Source organism: Panthera onca, chromosome C1 (assembly GCF_046562875.1).
Source record: "Panthera onca isolate mPanOnc1 chromosome C1, mPanOnc1 haplotype 2, whole genome shotgun sequence".
In the NCBI taxonomy this organism is placed as follows: domain Eukaryota; kingdom Metazoa; phylum Chordata; class Mammalia; order Carnivora; family Felidae; genus Panthera; species Panthera onca.
The window spans coordinates 169,222,354-169,246,375 of record NC_138346.1 but is presented as its reverse complement, the minus strand read 5'-3'; the positions used below and the strand labels follow the sequence as shown (position 1 = coordinate 169,246,375).

At 43.7% G+C, this 24,022-nt stretch overlaps 1 protein-coding gene and 1 pseudogene across 1 annotated transcript in view; one reads left to right on the top strand and one right to left on the bottom strand.

Annotated features, from left to right (window-relative positions):
• The window catches only part of ROR1 (receptor tyrosine kinase like orphan receptor 1), a 404,523-nt gene that overhangs the window by 8,168 nt on the left and 372,333 nt on the right, over positions 1-24,022 (top strand). The gene's annotated exons all lie outside the window — the stretch shown is intronic.
• On the bottom strand, positions 20,940-22,181 carry LOC132673783 (large ribosomal subunit protein eL27 pseudogene; annotated as a pseudogene).

The following is a 24,022-nucleotide window of genomic DNA, read 5'->3' as shown; positions in this document are numbered from 1 at the left end:
GCCATGTGACTAAATATTAGTCAATGGAATGAGATTGGAAGCAATGAATGTCAGTTACAAGTGACACCTAATAGCTTGGCCCATAAAAAACTTCCCCGGGGCAGGATTGCTATGATCCTGAACGTGGTAACCCTAGAAGTCATGTGTTGAAAATACGGCAAGGTAGAAACATCCTGAAACCCTCCCTTTATCACTGCACCATGGAAGGCACCTGTTGGTCCATACTCGTTTAGGTTTTATGTGAGCAAGAAAGAAACTTCTATCGTAGTCAGGGCTGAGATTTCAGTTTATCGGTTACAGCTGCTAGTGTTACCTTAACTAACATTGTTTATGTAACTGACAGTGTATATATAGGTCCCTATCTATCTGTCCACCCAACAGTGCAGCAGTCAGGACCAGCATTTTTAGAGAGTATATAATAGGAAATTTCAGAGTGCATTATGTTAACAAAATGAGTATTGCTTTAGGAAACTTTAGCTTCAGTTCTGCTTATGGTGATCTGGGTTATTATTGGGCCCCCATGCTCAAAAGTTTGGAAGCCACTGGTCTAGTAGAGGCAGACAAGTCAACAGCCCTGTACAGTGGAGTGTGGTGGGTATGACAGTGGTGGTCAAGTCCCTGTGCTATGGAGACTCAGTTAAGGAAGTGCCTAGAAAGCAGAGATGGCAAAAAGGGTTCATTTTTCCAGTCCGTTGGTATTGGCTGCCTGTGGTGCAGTGTTGAGAAGGATTCTAAGGTTTCTCCAGGATCTCTGGGAGGGAATACTGGGATCTGACAGTAGCATTTGCCATGGGCTTGGGGAGGAGGAGTAGAGGTGCAGACCTAGCTGGCATCTGACCACTTCACATGGAGTCTGAGCTCCTTCCAGTGAATTAAACCCCTTCCCAAATTATTTATGGCACACATACGGTGTCTCTAGCACCATGCTAAGCACTGTGGGGAATTTAGAAGCACTCTGACTAGCCCTTGGAGAGTTTACCTTTTAGGGGCATTAAAATAGGCACTTGTGAAATAATTATACACCAAGTGAGTACAGAGTTGGCAATTATAGATGCAGAATGCCGAGGAGGAAGAGGTCTTTCAGGAGGAAGTGGGATATGAAGTGAGCCTTGAAGGATGGGGAGGATTATGATGGGACAGGAGGAGAGGAGCCAAACTTTCTGTAGCTGCCCTACTCTCCATGGACTTGCCCAGGCTGTCTTGAGTTCTTCAACTGGGCCTCCACCCTGGAACGGGGCTAGGTTTCATGGGATGGGAGAGTAATGGAGAAAAAAGAGGGCTTTGAGTGGTGTCTGGTATTTTTTTTTCATACTAAGGAGGGCTCGTGGTGGGGGGGGGGGGCGGCGGGGGAAGCAGGGTTTTACTGGGAGCAAGAGAACTTATCTTTCTCTCCAAAAGGGTACCCCAAAGAGTACTCTTAAAATGCAGTCCATTTCAGGACTGCTTGTCAAAAGTAACTTACGTCTGCTGCGATTTTGTTTTGTAGTGCAAGCTACTAAATGCCAGTGCGCATTTTGCTTGGTTGATGAAAATCACAATAGTATAGTAATGATTAACACATCAAGCCTCCTGTCTGCCAAGAACCATTTTAAGTTCCTTAGGTATTTTAACTCCCATAGTCTTCAGGGAACCCTATGAGGTAGGCGTGAGTTATTATCCCCATTTTCCAGATAAGAAAACTGAGGTACAGAGAAGGTTAGTGACTCACTCTAGATCACACAGCAAGTTAAGTGAGAGAAGCAGAATTTGAAACTAGTTGTTCTGAGTCCAGGGCTTTGTCCTTGACCATTATGCCAGACTGCAGCTCAGTATTTTTTTTCAAATCTGTCTGATGATTCAAATTCTCTGTAAGATTCCAGCCAAATAGCTGAGTCAAAATAATTATAAATACTCCATTGGTATAGAGTTTTGCAGCTTATAAAATTATTTCATGTGTAATATTACCATTAATTTTCCAAATAATCCAATAAAACAGGATTTCTTTCTTTCTCTTTCTCTCTTCCTTTTAAAATTAGGCATGTGAGGGGGCTCCTGGGTGGCTCAGTCGGTTAAGCGACCGACTCTTGATTTCGGCTCAGGTCATGATCTCACTGTTTATGAGTTGGAGCCCCACACGGGGCTCTGTGCTGACAGCTCAGCCTAGAGCCTGCTTCAGATTCTGTGTCTCGCTCTCTCTCGGCCCCTCCCCTGCACACACTCTGTCTCCCTCTCTCTCAAAAATAAATAAACATTAAAAAAATAAAATAAAATAAAATTAGGCATGTGAGGTTGGTGGCTCACCTAAAGTCATCGTAGCTAGGGAAACCTGCCTGAAACCCAGCCTATTTGACTCCAGGCTCATAGTGCTTTCTGCTCTAAAAGACTACCTGTGTTTGGAATTTGTGATTCTAAGATGCTGATATATGTCTGTTTTCACTGTACTTTCACCAGCAAATGGATTTGCCTGATTCTCCTCAAATCAGCAATTTTTTTTTCCCCCAGAAATAGTTGTAAGACACTTGTAGATGGGACCTGGAGCTGTGACTCCTGTAACCTAAGGAAATCCACTTTCTAATAGACGGAGAGAATTTACCTAAAAACAAGGAGTTTCCCAAGTGGTTGTTGCTTTTTCTGCAGGTGGAAGAGCCGTTGATGTGAAAGGGCTTTGGCATCAGGAGGTCTTGGTGTCAAAGTCAGGTCACTGCTTTTCTGTCAGCAAATTACTTTACCTCTCGGAGACTCCCTTTCCTCACCTATAAAATGGGAGGCATAATGGTGCTTACCTTGACAGGGTTGGGAGAGGTACTGTGGGCAGTGCTTGTACAGCACCTGGGTCATGTTCCATGTGTGCAGCCTACTCCTGTGAATTAAATGGATGCCTGCAAGAGGGTACTTCCTCCTCTGAGCTTTTCCCAGAATGTGATGGGGCAAAATTGCCGAACTTCAGCACCTTGTTGGCCCTTAGTTTATGATATAATCATCTCTGGTGCAGACCTTCCAACACTAGGAACTTTTGGGTTATAATTATATTAATATTTGTCAAGGATATGACTTTCTTACGGTCTGTGAAGATTCAACACCCTAAGGTAAAAACAGATCCTGCTGCCTGAAATCCTAGATTTCCTTGAAGGACTCCTGTCTGTTCTTCGTGGGAAATTGACCCCATTTCCTGGTGGGTTTAAGCGGACATCAAAGCAATTTATTCTACTTTTTCTCCATAAGAGAGATGATATCCTCATCTCTTGGATTTCATTCTGACTTGGGTATTTAATAGTTGTTCCATAATTTTCATACTCCCTGCAAGTATTGGTTGTTTTTTTTCTCCCCACCCAAACTTTTGGTGTGATGAAAGTTAGCCCATCCGCTGGAGTACTTAACTTAGTGCTTAACTTAGTGGTGGCTGTTTACCTCCTCCCTTCAGAGAATTGTGTGTTGTATAGAACTTCCAGCCCCCAAATGTTGCCTGTTGGAGAGTAGCTATGTAGACTGCTGACAACAAGAAGCAGCACTTTTTGATGCTGTTCTTAATCTACTGCTGGGTTACCCTTTTCCTCTCTATGTGGCTCACGGCCCTCTGCCCACTCATAAAGGGCATTCCTCTTGCCCACTTTGCAAGGGAGGAACTGAGCTGAGCATGCCCTTTGTCCTACCCAATTTGTCAGTGAGTCACTGCATTGTACTGTGCAAGCTCCTGCAAGAAGTAGCTGGTAAAGGGGCAGCGAGAGTCCAGCATTTAGCACTCATTTCTTTCCTTCCCCAAGATGTAGTATTAGGTGTGGGGAGGAAGGCATTCCTCCCTTACACTGGCTTTCACTTTTTTTTTTCTGAGAGAGAGAGAGCATGGGTGGGGGGGGGGGTGGACAGAGAGAGGCAGAGGACCCAAAGTGGGCTCCAAACGGTCAGCACAGAGCCCCATGTGGGGCTCGAACTCACAAATCACGAGATTATGACCTGAGCCAAAGTTGGACGCTCGACAAATGAGCCACCCAGGTGCCCCCAGCTTGATTTTTTTTAAAGGAGTAATTGCCAGATTTCATGGTTGTGTTGGGGTTAAAACTATATACATAGATGAGATGGTCAAAATAAATAACCCTCCCACATCTTTGCCTCAGGACTCAGGTTTTGCAAGTTTCTCAACCAATCCACAATGTTGGTGAAAGTGGCTTCTCCCAGACTGAGAATCAAATCAACATGACAGTTGGTCTGTCTGCTCAGTGTTGATGTAGAGTAGGGAAGGAAAGAAGGGATCTGAGACGCCAGGCTCCTTCACCTGCCAAGTGATGTGTCCTGTGTAAACTACAAAGAAGTCACTGGCAATTCCATCTGGTTAAATATTTATTTAGCCCCTGAAGTGGATGCAGAGAAATATATGGCAGTATCCTCTCCTGTAGGAGTTTATTGTTTTTGTTAGGGAGGCAAGATTGATACCCCAAAGGGTATGAGAATAACATTGAGTCAAAGCTCACTGTCCTGACCTTTGTTTAGGGCTCTTTTTCTGTCTTGCAGCTTCTAGAATCCCTATACTCTAGCACCTGCCCCACCTCCCTGGCACAGCAGGGTCACACTGGTCCCTCTCTCCATCTCTCCTTGCTGAAATCTTCTTTTTCAACCCCCAGTGCCCCCACATTCAAGAATTCACTTTCTGCTCTTCCTTCCCCTGTGCCGCCACATTCAGCCTGTATTTTCAGATAGACTACCTAAGTCATGCTCACTTATTCTGATTTAGCCCAAGATTTTAATCTTTGTAGTAACAGTCACCATCATTTATGTTTTAAATTTATTTACTTTTTTTTTTTTTTTTTTTTTCAACGTTTATTTATTTTTGCGACAGAGAGAGACAGAGCATGAACGGGGGAGGGACAGAGAGAGAGGGAGACACAGAATCGGAAACAGGCTCCAGGCTCTGAGCCATCAGCCCAGAGCCTGACGCGGGGCTCGAACTCACGGACCGTGAGATTGTGACCTGGCTGAAGTCGGACGCTTAACCGACTGCGCCACCCAGGCACCCCTAAATTTATTTACTTTTTAAAAAAACTTTTTTTTTTCAACATTTATTTATTTTTGGGACAGAGAGAGACAGAGCATGAACGGGGGAGGGGCAGAGAGAGAGGGAGACACAGAATCGGAAACAGGCTCCAGGCTCTGAGCCATCAGCCCAGAGCCCGACGCGGGGCTCGAACTCACGGACCGCGAGATCGTGACCTGGCTGAAGTCGGACGCCCAACCGACTGCGCCACCCAGGCGCCCCTTTATTTACTTTTTAAATATTTATTTATTTATTTTGAGAGGAGAGAGAGCGGGGGAGGGGCAGAGAGAAGGAGAGAGAGAATCCCAAGCAGGCTCTGCACTGTCAGCGCAGAGCCTGACTCAGGGCTGGAACTCACAAACCGTGAGATCATGACCTGAGCCAAAATTGAGAGTTGACGCTTAACCAACTGAACCACCTGGGCGCCCCAGTCACCATCGCTTACTGAACATCTACTATGGGGCATACATCTGGTGAGAATTTTGTATTTTGTAGCAGAATCCTATTATTTTGTCTCTCCAGAATTGTTGCCCCCCTCCCCTCACTTCCTCCTTTTGCTCCTTTATCCATTGGGAAAAGAAACCACTTTTGCCTGTACTCCAATCTTGTTATGGGGAGAGTGCCCATCATAACCCCTGACCCCTAGCCTCACCATGATGGGCCAATCATAGTCCATCCCTGGGATTTAGGGGTGATCCTCTGGGGCAGAGAAGATAGGAGATGCTCTCAGCCATGTCTCTGTCTTGGAAAAAAGCTGGCCTGAGGGAGACAGTGACTTTGATATCCAGGGCAGGCATTGCTGAGAGGTCTGGCAGGGGTCTAATCTGTTCTCCACATCTCTGAGATTTTCTGCTCAGAGCCCATAGACTCTGCTTTGGGTGAAGTTACTCTTCCTGACCACGCACACAACTTACCTCACTAATTCTCACAACAAAATGAAATGGGGTCATTATTATTTTTAACCTAAAGGAAGCAGTTTTAATGCTTTTTCTCATGAGAAAATATATGTCCATGAAAAACACAATCATAAATGGAGTGTGTAAACAAAATCACCCACAATCCTACCATTCAGAGATAATCTCTGATCGGCTTTTCTGTACGTGTGTATTTATAAAAGGAAGTCACACTTTTACTCCCAAGAGAAAACTGAGGCTCGGAGATGCTAAATAACTTCTCCAATGTCACATAACCAGCCGCTTTCCATTCCACTCAGTTCTTTGTGAGCAGGGACCAGATCTTATGTCAGTTAACTACTGCCAGGTCCAGCACATTTCACTCAGTAGGAAATCACCAAATATGTGTTGAGTGAATGCTCAATTCAGTGCAATTGAGTGCCACAAGGAAGGTGCATACAGTGAGTTTTGTAGATCAAAGAGAGATGTGTGTGTTGTCCAGAACTACTGGGAGGGTTTTCTGAACAAGGTGGACATGGTGAGCCAATAGTTATCTGTTTCTCTCCTATATGCAGTGTCCTGAGTGGTCAAAGCCAGAGAGCAGGGACACCTGAGTGCCTCCTGCTGTCAGAGCTGGATGCTGCCTGAGGCTTAATGATGACATTGGAGTTTTCCTGAAAACACAAAAGGGATCAAAATGAAAAGGTGTCCCCGTGACATGGCGAAGAGGGTGGGAGAAAGACATACACGATATCCAGAAGGAAATTCACAGCTGTTGGGGCAATAGGAAATCGAGTCCTAAAGAGATCAGGGAGATTCTGAACCAAAAATATTATCAAGGATACTCTGGCAGGACTTTCAGACAGGCCTTGTCCGTCTGTTTCCCGCCTCTCTTGGGTCTCATCTGGTGCTTTGTACATGGTGGCTTTTCTATGGACTGTCCCCTCCCACAGAAGCATCCTTCCTCATCCTATTAGCTACCAGTCCTGCTCTGGCTTCACTGTCCTTTCCCTGACTGGCCAGACTCGGTTGGGTTCCCACTTACCTGCTTTGATAGCACCCTATATTTTAAAATATTCTTCATTATAGTTTGTAATTAAACATTTATTTGTGCAACCATTATCTTTTCTATCACTGGATTGGATGCTCCTTAGACAAGGGTCTGAGTTTGGATCAAAGCCAGTACAGTGCCTGGTGGCCCATTGAATCCACTCTACGTACTTTTACTAAGCTTTGTTCTTACTTCCTAGAGGCTGGGATACTTCTAGCTTGCTTTGTATTACTATCTGGCAATTTAAAAATGCATCTTTGAACAACTGAAAATCTCAAGGCTATCTCTTCCAAAAGATGAGGAATTCAACCCCGTAAAAACTCAATCTGGACTCAATTAAACCTGCTGTGGGCTCTGTTTGCAGGGGAGCAGTGGGCAGCTTGAGAGCTGGGCTGTTTTCCCAAGATGAAGAATCTGTGATAACTCTGAGTTCTGCTGCTATAAATTAGGGTCACTCTGCCCTTAATTGGCAACAAATTAAAATTCTCCCTTAGAGTCCTCCTCTTTCTCTTTTTTCATGTATAGTATGTTTGAGAGGTGGGGAAAATATTGGCCCCCTGCCACAGGGGAGAGGGCACCGTGGCTGAGCCTGCAGGCAGGTTTGGGCTGTGAGGGCCGCTGAGGATAGGGGGTGGTGAGTGATTCTTCCCTGCCCTGACAACCCTCTCCTCCCTCCTTTGGTCCTTCTAGAAGCTCTTCCCTCCCCTTTCTTTCTTCAGGAATCTTGAAAGGTCTCATTACTAGGGAAATATCCCCTGGGGAGCTCTTACTCTCTCTTCTTTTGCTTAATAAGCAGAGGGAAAAATTCTATAAGTTTTGAACTTGCAAGCAATCTGCATGCAAATATGGTCAGAAAGACCTGCGTGTCTTTGCATTTCCTAGAGCACCTCCTTTTAAATCCCTAGAACCATCTGCTTCAGGCTGGGCTACCTTTCCTTCATGCAGGAGAGAGAAAAGGGAGCTTAACAAAGCTTCAGTTAGGTTTCTTGGCCGCGGAGGCAGTTGTGGGGGAGAAGAAAGGCCTGGGCTGTGCCCATTCTTGCCATCCTGGTGTTATTGAGGAGGCTGGTTGGTCAGCATGTGCACTGAGGCCTCCTGGGTGCCAGGCCCTGGGCTGGGGCTGCAGGCACTTCTGGTGGGAGCTCTAAGACTGGCCTTGTGGGGAGCAGGACTGCTGAGCAGTGAGGACATGAGTCAGCTTCTGAAAGCGTGGAGGAGGGGCTGGCAAATCAGGGCTGGGGGTGGGACTGACCAAGAGAGAATCAGGAAAGGTGTCTTAGGGGAGGCTTCACTGAAAACAGGAATCTGTGAGGCCCTAAAACAATAACCCATACATAATGCATTTTTTATACCATCGATAATAATGGATGGGTTTATTTTGGCAAATGAGTTCATAGAAATCTGCTGTCTGTAATGTTTGGTGCTCATCTAAGTGATAGAAAGCATTTCCTAGGCCTCTCTCTTTATACCAGCCCTTCTCAGGGAACCTCAGCTGCTCCAGGGGGCCACGGCAGCTCAGAGGGAGGCTGAGTCCCTTCTGTCTGAGTGCTGGAGGTTGGGGTAGGGTTCAAAACCCAAGCCAGCCCTCTGCCTCTCCAGGAAATTGTTCTGCTCTGAGTTCTGGGGTCTCCGTTTCTTCATCTCTGTGGTGGGGATTATAACTCCTTCCCTGAAGATTATGGAAGATTAAAGGAGATGAAGGATGTAAAAACACCTTTGTAGACTTTAAAGTCTTATCTGAGATCGAAGGGTCAGATAGCAAGCAAGAGTTTGTCTTCATTTCTTGGTGACTGGACCCACGAATTTTCCTTTATTCACTCAGCAAATACGTATGTGGCTGGCTGGCATTGTTCTAGATGCTGGAGGTGAAGCAGTAAACAAAACTAAGGCCCTGCTCATGGAGAAATGTATGCTCTATCGGGTGATAGTAAGTGCTGAGAAAGAGGAAGCAGGGTGCAAGACCTTGTGATGTGGCGAGCGATGGGGTGGGGTGAGCGCCATTGTATGATACGGGGTGGCAGGGATGACCCCAGGATAAGGTGACTCTTGAACGGAGACGTGCACGAACTACAGGAATGAGCACTGTGGCTGTGGGGGTGGTGTGGAGGAGTCCTCCAGGAGGGGCCAGCGAGGACAAAAGTCTTGGGGTAGGAGTGTGTGCTCAGCTAACAATATCGCAGCAATGAGGTGTTCCCACTGGTAAAGTTTGCAGAGTGCTTACTCCTATGACAGGCAGTAGTCACGCCTCACCTCATGACAGTCCCCCCCTCCCTCCACCCCCGCCAGGGAGGCTGTGTTGTTATCATACCTATTTCCTAGATAATGAAATTAAGACACCACCAGCAACAAGCTAAGCATTCAGCCTACTGGGGAAGAGGCAGTCATTGTCATTGACACAAAGGTGGATTGGAGGCGGCCCTACACAGAGGAAAGAGTGCATGGTTTGGAGAGAAAAGAAATCTGGGTTTGGGCCGCACGTCTGCTGTGTAATGTTGGGCAAGGTGCGTAAGTAACTTCCCTGGGCCTCTGCTTCCTAATTTGTAAAATGAGCTGATAAAATCTCAGAGGACTGTTATGTATGTGAAGTGATAAATTAGGTGAAAGGATGTTGCCAACTGCATAGCATCGTGAAAAATGTTACTTTACTATTACGCTCCTCCTCCTCCTCCTCCTCCTCTACTGCTACTACTACACTACTCTACTACTGCTACTACTACTCTACTACTACTGTCACACTACTACTACTACTACGACAACTACTACTACACTACCACTACTATTACACTACTACTGCTCTACTACTACTACTACTACTACTTCTCTACTATTATACTACTACTACTGCTTTACTACTGTCACACTGCTACTACTACTACTACTACTACTACACTACCACTACTACTACTCTACTACTACTATTACACTACTATTACTCCTCCTCCTCTACTATTATACTACTACTACTGATCTATTACTACTACTCTACTACTACTACTATTACACTACTATTACTACTACTCCTCTACTATACTACTACTACTACTACTACTACTACTACTACACTACCACTACTATTACACTACTACTGCTCTACTACTACTACTACTACTTCTCTACTATTATACTACTACTACTGCTCTACTACTGTCACACTACTACTACTACTACACTACCACTACTACTACTCTACTACTATTACACTACTATTACTCCTCCTCCTCTACTATTATACTACTACTACTGCTCTACTACTACTACTACTCTACTACTACTACTATTACACTACTATTACTACTACTTCTCTACTATACTACTACTACTACTACTACTACTACTACTACTACTACACTACCACTACTATTACACTACTACTGCTACTACTACTACACTACCACTACTATTACACTACTACTGCTCTACTACTACTACTACTACTACAACTACACTACTATTACTCCTCCTCCTCCTCTACTATTATACTACTACTACTGCTCTACTACTACTCTTCTACTACTGTCACACTACTACTATTACTACTGCTGCTGCTACTACTACTGCTACTCCACCAATTCTCTTTCCTAGCCTCCTGAAAAGAGATTGAATGAGAGGAAATGGAAGTTTGTAGCTTATATAATTTCCTTTGTTCTTCCCCTGAAATTTTATTTCATGTTAGCGGCTCTGAGGGCGAATGACCTACAGCATCCAGTTTAACTGGAAAGTATTTTTCTGCAAGATTAAAGAACTATGAGGTACAGTTGGTGGTGAGGCTGCTCATGTTTCTGAAGAAGAAACTTGAGGTCCTGGAACTCCCAGTCCATTCTCTTCCCTGATACCAGGCTCCTTATAATCCCCAAACCTAGAATTTGATGGTAGCTTTCTATAATTTTGCACTGTGTAGATCATAGTTGCTCACTAACTTTTAAGTAAGTGCCCTAAATAGTTATATCCTTTCAAATTATTCTATTAAATTGTTCTCTGTATTTGGCCCAGTGTCCCATGGGATGAATGGCTAAATCATGGGGATTTGGAGAGATGGGTATAATTATTTGGACTATAGAATGGGAAAACCGAGGCAACAGGACCTATCCCCAACTGGAGAATTGATGGTGAGCCTTGGTACCCATTGTCATTTCTGCTGAGGAACACTTTTCTTCCACCACCGTGCTGGTGGGTCAGTAAAGTCATTCGAATGTTCATCAACTGATTGAGCACCTACTCTGTGCCAGGCACAGTGCTAGGTGCTGGGAATGCAGCAGTGTTTTCTTTTGGGAGCACTCTTAGGAGTTGCTCGGGATGTATCATTTAATTTGAATGCTTGCTGCTGCCCTTTCTGGCACCTCCAGAAAAGGCAGAGATAGTAGCTGCTTTGTTGTCCCTTGTTCACGACAGGCGGACATGCACCCATCTAGCTGGCACATCATCTGGTGCCTGTGATCGACCTGAGTCATGCAGTCTGCGTTTTGTTTCCCCAGCGCTGCTGGCTTCCTGTGATAAGCTCCATCTTGGCTGTGATGCTGCCCTCCCCCGGGGTTGGGATAACAGCCTCCTGGGGACCGTGGCTAATCTCAGGAGAAGCGGAGCCTCCAGGGAAAGAAGCCTGTCTCTTCTTGTGTGCACCTAGGATTAGGCAGAGCTGCTGCTAATGCACTTAATTAGGTAAGGGCCAGGGGTGACTACTGGGAACAGGAAGCTTGGGGGGTGAACCTCCTGTCCGCCCCCAGTGAAGACCTTCCTCACTGTTACCTTTTCTTGTGGCTCAAGCCCACCCCTCCCCACCCCCCGCCCCCCCGGCCCCGCTGAGAAAGCAAAATTAGACGAAAATCAAAATACTGGCTCTAGGAGTCAGCTATTCAACTACCTGTGACCTTGGACAAACCTCAAAAGTCCGGTTTCCCTATTTGTAAAACTTGGGGTACAAATCATGCCTACCTCACTAACTTTTGGTGAGGATGAACTATTGTAATACTCCTGAACGCTGGCACATACTGAGTACACCCAATAAGCATCAATAACTGTGAGCTAAGATGACCATTTTACAGGTGGGCAGCCTGAGGCCTGCACTGGTGTTGATCAGAATTAACCACCTAGAATCCCTCAGTGCTGGAGTCTGGAGTAGAGTGTTGGAGTCTCCATCACTAGGCCACCAATAAACCAACTTCCTTCTCTCAGGTGGTAACCCTCTGTGCCCTGCTGCCTGGCCTGGAGACAGAGAAGAGGAGGATAGTTCAGCAACAGAGGCCAGAGGCTGGAGAGTCTCTTCCAGCTAGACCACTAACTGGACCACCACATCCCTTGAAGTTTGAATTGAATTTCCTCATCTGTAAAATGAGGTGGCTTGACTGCCCCTCTGGACCTAAATTTTTAAAAAACTTTTTTTTAATGTTTATTTATTTTCGACAGAGAGAGAGAGAGAGAGAGACAGAGAGACAGCATGAGTGGGGGAGGGGCAGAGAGAGAGGGAGACACAAAATCAGAAGCAGACTCCAGGCTCTGAGCTGTCAGCACAGAGCCCGAACGTGGCTCGAACTCACAGGCCGCGAGATCATGACCTGAAGCCGAAGTCAGACGCTCAACCGACTGAGCCACCCAGGCGCCCTAAATTTTTTAAAGACGCCTACTGGAGGAAGCAGAGAGCCAGAAGGAAGAAGTGCGGGGAACATATCAATAGTACATAATAATAAAAACAGCTAGCATTTTGTAAATCCTGAATATGTGTCAAGGACTGTATTGGGTGCCAGGATATACTGGGACCAGAACATTATCCCTATTTTCTGGGAGCTCCCAGACTCATGGAACTGGGGAGAAGGCAGTGGAGATAGGGAGAGACAAATAACCAAAAGAATTAGAATTTGTGGTGACATTTGCCATAAGAGAACTGTGAATGGTGAGTTGTGGCTCCCAGACATGGCTGTCCTTCGGTGTTGTGCAGCTGCCTGTGCATGCAGAACCATCGACACATGTGGTGTGGTTCCGAAAGGTGTACTGTGAAAGGGAGCCTGAGCCCTGTGTGCTGGGGAAGGGGAGTCTGTGGTCGAAAGGGCAGGACCAGGAAGATTGGAGCTGGGTGGGGGTTTGCAGCCAGGCAGCCAGGCCAGAGCTCTAGGGGGCTAATGGATTACATTCCTCCAGTTAGAAACCATCAGAAGCCCCACTGAGCAAGGCTCTTGTGGCTTCAGAGCTTTGCTGATGTTTCCTCCTGCAAGGGGAAAAAGTCAGTTTCTGATTTAAGTGTTACCTTTCTGTCCTCTTGCTTTCCTAAGTGTGACAAGATCCAAACCCAAATTATTTGCACTAAACTTGTTAATTTTAGCAAGGTGGTAGAATAGAATAAGAATTGGAAACAGCTGAAACCCTGCCAGCTTTCTTCTCTGTGAGGTTGTGTTTGCTGACCTTCTAAAGAAAGATCTGTTGAAAACCTGGCTGTAGGTGGTGGATGTGACACTTGCAGACATAGCATGGACCTACTGTGTACTTGCATCTAAGCTAAGTAATGTCATGAAACAAGCTTTCTCGAGCTCTTAAGATTGTTAAAATACAGTTCAAAGCCACGGAAACCTGTGGGAGCGATTTCTGCAAGGTGGGAGGCTGAGGGAGGCTTTGAAGCTGTCCTGTCTGAACACTTAGACCGCTGAGTGGAACTCTTAAGCACTTCACGTGCCTTAAACGGTCTAGCGCAAAGTGTGTTTGGGAACATAAAATCTCCTGCAGATACCAGAATTAAAACCCTTATCTCCTCCCTAAATATTGATTTAGAATAATAGCTTGTTTTGAACTTTCTCTCAATAAATTGATTTTTAACTGAGAAAAATACCTCTAGGGAAAACTTTAGACAGTATAGAGTTAACAGTTTTGGAGACATGGGGTAGCTGATCAGAAGGGTGTCCTTAAAGACATGAAAAAAGGAGGAAAAAAGGTGAAGGTATTCATTTAACCAGAAGACTCCTCTTCCTTCTGATTGCATACTCCATCGACACATTTTATTTTGAGTATGTTTTGTTTGGAAGACCCTGTGCTGGAAACTGAGGAAGAGACTATGATTTCGCCCCTGTCCTCTGGCGGCTGTGTGTGTGTGTGTGTGTGTGTGTGTGTGTGTGTGTGTGTGTGTGTGTATTGTCTTGGATGGGAAAGGAAAATGAGATGTTTTTTGGAAACTTTTTTTCTTTTCAAGAGAAAGGATGACATCAGGGCATAGTAGAAAGAGCTCTGAACTAAAAATCAACAAACTTGAATTCATCTCCTAGTCCTGGCTCTAACTAGCTGTGTGACACCAAGCAAGACGTTTGCCTTCTCTGATCTTCAAATTCTCTGATACAAAGCAATGGGGCTGGATCCCGCTCTGTGGACCAGCAGCATAGACACCACCTGAGAGCTTGTAAACAATGCAGAATCTAAGGCTGTTCTCCGGACCTACTGGGTTAGAATCAGCATTTTAACAAGATCCTCAGGTGATTTGTATGCAAATTAAAGTTGAATAAGCATTGTTTTAAAGAAGGATTTCTGTTCTAATATTCTAATGTTTTGTGCTTTTTTCCCTAATATATTGTAAAATCCAGTTATGAAGAATTTATCTAAGGTTGGGCTGGGCATTCTTACCCTTCTAATGTTGGTACTCTGTGAGAGAAAAGATTTAAAGGCAGAGTCATGCACAAATAGTTATGAACTCAGTTCCAAATAAGATATATATATATATATATATATATATATATATTTCTCCGTTTTGCCTTGCTTTTTAGGTCTTGGCATTATGGTAAGGACAGCTGTGAGAGAGAAGAGGAGGAGGTGGGAAGTCTAGGTGATTGAAGGTGGAGATGGCAATGGACTGGGACCTTCTGAGCTGGCGAATAGCACAGAGCAGTGGGTCCCCAGCTCAGGTCCTCAGAATCAACACAAGGGTTGTGAGGATTGAATAGTTTTAGTGCTTATAAAATCATGTTTATTATTTTTCTTTTCTTTTTAAAAAAATGTTTATTTTTGAGAGAGAGTGCAAGCAGGGGTGGGGCAGAGAGAGGGGGTCAGAGGATCTGAAGAGGGCTCTGCTCTGACAGCAGCTAGCCCAATGTGGGGCTCAAGCTTGTGAATCACAAGATCATGACCTGAACCAAAGTCAGGTGCTCAACCACTGAGCCACTCAGGAGCCTCTGTATTTTTCAAATATATATGAATGTTGTTTTGATAGACTGAATGAAAATTCAGAGTGACTTTTTGATATTCTATATTTTCCTGGTTAATTGATGTTAAATGTTAAACCTTTTCGATGGGGGGAGGTCTACATCATTTTTGTTATAAACGGCATCTTCTTACTTGAAACCATTGGGAACCATTGGGATAGAGGGTAATAATTATTAATGATACTGATGACAATAACTAACAAATACTGAGAACTTTCTATTATTTACCAGGCACCGTGTCTTATGGGGAAGGACCTTAGGTATCTGCTAGTCAATTTATAGTTATGGAAACTGAGGCTCCTAGCAGGGAAGTGACTTGCTCTGAGTCATACCTTGAGGGAGTGGTTGGTGGGTCCAGGACTAGAACATAGGTGCCCTGGCTGTCGGCCGGTTCTCTATCTGCTGTGCCAGACTTCGTGGTTTGTCCATCCTGTGCCTCAGGGGAGCACATGCGGGATCATTGTTAGTTTTCCTGGATTCCTCCTGTGGGAATCATAGACTGCCAGAGTTGCTTCTGGGCCAATCATTGCATTTACAGGGGAGCATACCTGGCCTAGCAAGGGAAAGGGACTTATCTAAGGTCAAACAATTAGTTGGGTTTGTTTGCTTGTTTTGGTCTTCCTCCACCTGAAATTCGGCTCTTTATAGTATATATTTTCATAAGAGGAGTGGCTGAGTGAAGCAAGCCCTTTTGTGAAAACAAATGAACATGGTTTCCGATAATCTCAGGATTTGTAAAGATTTATATATCTTTTAAAAGGATTTAGCATAGTCACTAATAGTTATAAGCAGTCAAATTATTATTATAATTATTTTTTTATTATCATTTTTTTTACCAAGCTTTGCGTATTAAATTTAGGAACAGTTTTGTGTTTTTATTTTTTAAATTTTTATTTATTTCATTTCATTTCATTTTTTTTTAGAGAGAGAGCACGTGCAAGCGGGAGAGAGGGGAAGAGTAAGAGAGAATATATATTTTTTCATTTATTTATTTTGAGAGGAGAGAGAAAGAGAGAGCAAGAGAGCATGGGGGAGGGGCAGAGAGAGAGAGGGAGAGAGAGAATCCCAAGCAGGCTCCACACTTTCAGCACAGAGCTAGATGCAGGTCTTCAGCTCACAAACCTTGAGATCATGACCTGAGTTGAAGTCAAAAGTCAGATGCTTAACCGGCTGAGCCACCCAGGCATCCTGAGAGAGAGAATCTTAAGCAGGCTCCATACTCAGTACAGAGCCTGATGTGGGGCCTGGGATCATGACCTGAGCTGAAGTCAAGAGTCAGATCCTCAACTGACTGAGCCAGCCAGGTGACCCAGTTTTGTGTTTTTTTAAAAAAAAACTTTTTTAGTGTTCATTTTTAAGAGAGAAGAGAGACAGAGTGAAAGCAGGGGAGAGGGAGACACAGAATCCGAAGCAGGCTTTAGGCTCTGATCTGTCAGCACAGAGCATGACATGGGGCTCAAACTCACGGAGCTCGAGATCATGACCTAAGCTGAAGTTGGATGCTTAACTGACTGAGCCACCCAGGTGCCGCATCCGGTTTTGTGTTTTTAAAAATTGGAATGACTGTAGCCTTGACTCTCCTCCAAACCCCTGACTCTGGTCATGTTCTCAATCTTAAAGATAGCCTCTAAAAGGGCAGACCACCAAGTTCCTTGTCACCAAATACAGAACCACACAATCATTGGAAACCATGTAATGGAAAGGGAGAAAGTTCACATTGACTGTTGGGACAGCTTCATCTCTGTTACAAGCCCACAACTTACTGTCGTTGAACTGAGAAGCTGTCTCCTGGGCCATAGATTGCCCTATCCTCAGAAAACAAGAAGAGGAGGGGTGCCTGGGTGGCTCAGTTGGTTAAGCGTCTGACTTCAGCTCAGGTCACGATCTCACGTTCCGTGAGTTCGAGCCCCGCGTCGGGTTCTGGGCTGATGGCTCAGAGCCTGGAGCCTGCTTCCAGTTCTGTGTCTCCCTCTCTCTCTGCCCCTCCCCCGTTCATGCTCTGTCTCTCTCTGTCTCAAAATAAATGAACGTTAAAAAAAAATTAAAAAAAAAGAAAATAAGAAGAGGAGAATTATTCTCCAGGAAGCAGTCAGCCACCTTTCTGTGCCACATATAGCTGTTACCAATCCAGGGAAGTAGGACCTGGGTTAGAATCAGGGCCAGCTTCATGGGTGTGCAACCTTTGCAGCTGAACAGGGCCCCTGCTTCAGCCTCAGCTGTGGACTTAATACTCTGCTATTGCTGTCCTGAAAATTTTAATATTATTTTGAACAAAGGGACCTGCATTTTTATTTTGTGCTGGGCCCTGTGAATTATGTAGCTGGTCTTTGTTAGAATAATTCAGAATCAGGACCAAGATCCCCTGAGGAACAAGTCAGTGGGGACTGTAGCCTTTTGGGCCAAGGAGAAGGAGGAGAAGGAGAAGGAAGAGAAGAAGGAGGAAAGGAGGAGGAGGAGAAAGAGGAAGGGGAGGAGGAGGCAGCCACCACAGGCCTGACCCCTTGTGGTGATTTCCAGTATTGTGTATGGACTAAAACCAGCAGCCTGCCGTCAGCTTTCACAGGAAGGAGAGAAGGGAGGATCTCTCACTGTCCTATTTCTTTGCCTGATGATAGACAATCACTCCTTCCATTCTAATTTCCATCCCTAACCCCTCTCATACATAGTACCCAACACATAGTAGGTCCTTAACATGGTGTGGTTGTTGACTTTATTGCTGCCCTGTGGTGAACCATCACTAGATAACTTCGAAAAAGTAGATGAACCCCTTTGTGGTTGAGCTGCATTATAACCTGGTCTGTTTTTTGTGCCATCACCCTACCTCTCATCTGGATGATCCAGACACCTCCTACTAATTTCCTTGCTGGTAATCTCTTCCTCATATTAATCCAACTAGCTGGATTAACTCTCCCAGATCCATCACTTAATCCATCATGTGATCTACACACACTTACTTAATATTTCTGAATCTCAGTTGCTTCGTCTCTAGAAAGGGGATGATCATGTCTACCTTGGAGAGTTGTTAGGAAAATGAGAGGTAATACTTGTAAAGCCCTAAAAATAATAGTGACTGGCTCATAATAAGTGGTCAGTAAAGAGTAGTTTTTCTTGTTATTAAATTATAAGATTATATGAATGATATACAAGCAGCTTTCATTGTGTCATTTCCCCTCCTCAAAAAAATCTTTAGTGGCTCCCCATTGCCCCTGGTCATGGAGGATCAAAGCTCCTAGCCACAGTCTACATTGCTTAACTTTTCCCAGTAGTGTTTAAAAAACTAGTAGAATGCTAGTTGCGGTTGCTGTTTTTGCTCTTTCTGTATCTTATTTCCCAAGGGCACTGGGATCTCCTTGGCAGTGGAACTCTGTGTCACCCCTTGACTGCCCAGGTGAGCACCTGGCATACAGTGTGTGTGTGGTTGTTGACTGCTAACCACAATGTACTTCAGGAATATAGTGCAACTTTGCTGGTTTCCCATCTGTTTATACCTCTTAGCCCCTTCAGACTGGAAACGGATTATGATTTTGCATTTGAATCAGCAGGAGTTAAAAACAGCCATCCTTCCTTTCCTGTCCCCCCCCCCCCCCATACAGTGACTGTCACTTTCTATTGGGATTGTTTGTTTACATGTTTGCCTCCCCTCTGGACTGTGAGCTCTGGGTGGGGAGGAATGGTATTTAATTCTCCTTCCTAGCTTCAGTGCCCAGCCAGTGAGCCTGGCACAAATAAGAGGTATTCATTAAATATTTGTCAAATCAATGAATATTAGAAAGCTCAAATTTTTATGGCAGACATGGGAGACAGTCAGAACTGACTTTTTACTTGAAAAACATTGTTAATTAGATCTGTATAGATCATTTAGAAAATATGCAGTTGAATATGTTTTATAGTCAAAGAAGAAAGTCAGTATAAAATACCTAATTAAAAGCAGAAGCTAGCATTTCCCCTTGGAATGAAGGCAGGATCATGAGTATTTTCCTTTTCTCAGCCCAGGAGATGGGCAGGCAGCCAGACTCAAAGACAGGGATGCTGTGCAGACAGACAAGGTTTGACATTAGAAGGAATGGGTCTGGGGGCTACTCTGGGTCCACGTTTGCTTCAATGTTTCTCCACATTGAGGTTGAAAATGCAAAGAGTGTTAACTTCTTTAAGATATTCCGAACCATTGGCAACTCCTTTATGATGTTATGCTCTGTTACCTATGAAATTATCATTTGTTTGTGAACTTACTAAACTGGCATATTTTCAGGAGTAGGCTCTAGATTTAAGGTTAAAAGCTCCAAGAGGTATGGGTCTTTCTCTTGTTCTTCTCAGTGCTGCTGAGCCTGTCTATCCATGGAATGCCTGGACCTCTGACCCACATACACCTGTCCTGGGTATAAGAAGCAGGTGAGGACCAAGAGCTGGGGAAGCACAGAGGGTTATGATGTTCTGAATGATGTCTGCCACCTGGAGGAAAACTGGGCCCTCTGAGAAGGACAATGAGCGGGTATACTCTAGGTCAGGACCTTGCTGCTCAGAGTGTGGTCTAAGCCTTCCAGACTTATTGAATCAGACTCTGCATTTTACCAAGATTCACAGATGATTCATTTGCACACTAATGTTTGAGATGCTCTGCTCTGATGAGAAAGTCTCATCCTTGAGGCTTGATAGTGCAAATTTTTGTCATTCTAGGATGTAGCATGACTCTTGTTCCGGAACTGCCTTGAATCCCAGAACTGCCACCATGGAGTTATTACCTGGCCTTTTTTAGTCTTAAGAGTTTTTCATCTATAAAATGTATATGTTGAGTGTTTTGCTGGTTTTGTGTGTATGCATTAAATGAAATAATGTAATGCTCTTAACATATAGTAGAAATTTAATAAATACGTTTTAGTTGTTGCTGATATTATTTTTATTTTATCTGAGCCCCAGTGCAGACAGTTCAACTATATATTATGATGGGAGAATTGCTGTGCTGTCATTACTAAAATGTTGTAATTTTGCATTTGTCTTTTGTATGAATTAATAACTGGCCTTAAAGAATCATTAGCTTCTGAAGTGCCCCCCCCCCTTTTTTAACCTGTTTTTGTATTTTCTATTCTTAACATGGATACATGTGTTATGTGGTTCTATTTATGGCCATCATTTTTTTATTAAAATTTTTTTTTAATGTTTAGTTTTGAGAGAGAGACAGAGCACGAAATGGGGGAGGGGCAGACAGAAGCCAAGACACAGAATCTGAAACGGGCTCCAGGCTCTGAGCTGTCAGCACAGAGCCCAATGCGGGGCTCGAACTCACGAACTGCAAGATCATGAACTGAGCTGAAGTCAGACACTTAACTGAGCCACCTAGGTGCCCCCATCATCTATTTTTATTTATTTATTTAAAAAATTTTTTTTAATGTTTATTTATTTTTGAGACAATGTAGAGACAGAGTGCAAGCAGCAGAGGGGCAGACAGAGGGAGACACAGAATCCAAAGCAGGCTCCAGGCTCTGAGTTATCAGCACAGAACCCGACGCGGGCTCGAACTCACAAACTGTGAGATCATGACCTGAGCCGAAGTCAGGCGCTTAACTGACTGAGCCACTCAGGGGCTCCTCCCCATCATCTATTTTTAAAATATTGAATCACTTACTTTTTTTTTTAGTTTATTTATTTTGAGAGAGAGAGAGAGAGAGAGAGAGAGAGAGAGAGAGAGAGAGAACAGGAGGTGCAGAGAGAGAGAGAGAGAGAGAGAGAGATTGAGAACCTTAAGTAGACCCCACACTCAGCATGGAGCCTGACTTGGGGCTCAATGACCTGGGCCAAAATCAAGAGTCAGATGCTCAACTGACTGAGCCACCCAGGCACCCAACCACTTTTCATACTCGTTTCATGAATTTATATCTTGTACAGTTAAAGTCATAATTACAAAAAAACCAAAAAACCAAAAACCCAACCCAAATAAACCTGTGTAATGAGCTTTGGGACCACACTCTACTGATTCTTGTTGGAATAAAGTTCGAGAGTGGGTGAGGATAAGGTGGGGGCAGAAGTGCGAGGCTTGTCTGGGAGTGCCATAGACAGTGGCAGAGGCTTCACAGAGGGGATCCTGGGAAGTGTTGACTAATCTGGTGAGTCAGTTGTGTGCAGGTTGTGTACAGACTTCTACATTTCTGTTTTTGGGCATGCTATTTAGAGCTATTGAGGCACTTTCAAATGTATTCTCCCACTTAAGTTTCACAACACTTTTGGGAAATAGGCAAGACAAGAAAAGGGAGGTTTATACAAGTTGAAATGTGTGAACATGAGTAAATATTTTTTTTTTTTTTGAGGATGGGTTGGGAATAAAGTTCTGATTTTTCAGAGTTATATGCCAGATGTTTATTCTTCTCTACTGCCTCTTTTCATGCAGTTTTTTGTTTGTTTGTTTGTTTGTTTTGTATTTTTAATGACTGAAACAAAACATTTAAAACTGCAACTGCTGGAAGAACCATTTGTTCTTGCTGGTCTTGTACCTCTCCTCGAACTTGACCTTGGCCTCTCGTCATGCCTTGTGTTTACAAGCAGGGTCTCTGAAGACATCCTTGTTGATGACAGCTTTGTCCAAGGTGATATCCATAGAGTACCTTGTGGGTACGAGATGATTGTAGTTATAAACTTTCATAAAAGACTTGATCTTTGACCTTTTGGCGATTTTCTTCTTGCTCATGGCAGCTGTCACTTTGTGGGGAGAGCGGTCAATTCCAGCCACCAGAGCAAGGCTGTAGGGACGATCTTGTGTCCAGAGTAGCGTCTGACCAGGACCAGCACCACCTTCCCGGGTTTCATGAATTTGCCCATCTCGACACTAGCCTCTTTTCATGCAGTTTTGAAAGCAGTGATGGGACTCTGGCTTTAGATAATTACCATTTTCTTACAACATTATGTTGATGCTACAGAGTATATCAGTGATAGTAACATACCACATATCTCAGTGTTAGATAATAATTACCTCTAGCAACCTAGATAAAAGCAAATAGTGGGCAAACAAAACTCCTCTGGACCAGTGCTGCCCAATAAAATTACAAGGTGAGCCAAATATGTAATTTTAAAGTTTCTAGTAGCTACATTAAAAAGATAAAAGGGAACAAATGAAATTGATTTTATAATATATTTTCTTTAATACAAGATATCCAAAATATCATTTCAACATGTAATCAGTATAAAAATTACTAATGAGATATTTTACATTCTTCCATTTTTTAAAATGTTTATTTATTTTGAGAGAGAGAGAGAGAGAGAGAGGATAAGCAAGCAGGGAAGGGGTAGAGAGAGAGAGGGAGAGAGAGAATCCCAAGCAGGCTCCATGCTGTTAGCACAGAGCCCAATGCAGGGTTTGAACCCACGGACTGTGAGATTATGACCTGAGCTGAAACCAAGAGTCGGACCCTTAGCCACCTGAGCCAATCAGGTGCCCCTCACATTCTTCTTTTTAAACTAAGTCTTCAAAATCAGGTGTGTGTTTTACATTTATAGCACAGCTCAGTTTGGACTTGCCACATTTCAGGTGTTCAATAGGCACATACATGAGCAGCACACCTGGAAACTTTGAGGAAAATAATTGTAACAAATGCAGGAATGGGAGCACTTTGACATCAAAACCCTCATATCGTGGGGACAATTTAATTTAGAGACAGATAGTTTTGTAGATTTCAATTGCTCACAACATGGCCCCAAGTAATTAAAAATGAGATTAAATGATTTACATCATACTGTGATTAACAGTGCAGAGTTCTATGTGAAATATATATTTTTAGAAAAGTCCATCAAATTTTTTTTTCAATTTAAATTTTAGTCAGTTAATATACAGTGCAGGATTTCAGGTTTCATCACTTACATACAACACCCAGTGCTCATCATAACAAGTGCCCTCCTTAGTACCCATTCCCCACCCATCTCCCTCCATTAACCCTCAGTTTGTTCTCTATCCTTAAGAGTCTCATCTGATTTGTTTCCCTCTCTTCTCTTCTCCTGCTCCCTCCCAGATGTTAATCAAAATGTTTTGTTGCTTAAAATCCACAGATGAGTGAAACCATATGGTACATCAAACTAGTTTTTGAAAAAAAAAAAAAAAAAAAAAAAGTGACATATGACCCAGCAGTTGTACTCCTGTACCTTTGTTCCAGAGATATCAAAACTTATGTCCACACAAAATTGGAAATAATCCAAATGTCCTTTAATGGTGAAACAAGCTGTGGTACGTCCATACCAGGAATATTGCTTAGCAGTAGAAGAAATGAATGATTGCTACTTCTGTCAACTTGGAGGGATCCCATGGGAATTATGTAGCCTGAACAACTGATCTCAAAAAATACATTTATATAACATTTAAAAAATAAAAATATAGGGACGGAGAAAGATTAATGGTTGCCAGGTGTTAGGGACTGGGTGGGGGGAATCTTTGGGTAGGGGAGGGCTGTGACTATAAAATGGTAGCACGGGGGACCCTGTGGTGATGGAACAGTTTTGTATCGTGATTATGATGGTGGTTATGTAAATCTACATGTGGTAAAACTGCACAGACCATACATGCACCACACAAATGTGTGCATGTAAGATAGGTAAAATCTGAGTAAGGCCTCTGGATGTACCAAAGTCAATTTCCTGATTTTTCTGTTGTATTGTAGTTATGTAAGATGTCACACTGGGGAAATATTGGGGAAAGAGTACGTGAGACCTCTCTGTACTATTTTTGCAACTTCCTCTGAATCTATGATTATTTCAAATTTAAAAAAAAGTTTGGTGTTTGAACAGTTGTTCTATTATTTGGAAAGCCTCTTGCCTAGAATTCCTAGTGAGGAACCCTGGTGAAGCTGAATAAATAAAGACGAAGTACATAGACCTTTGTTCAGGACTGTCCTTTCTGTGCACTTGGTGCCGGATTCATGTCAATGCAGGG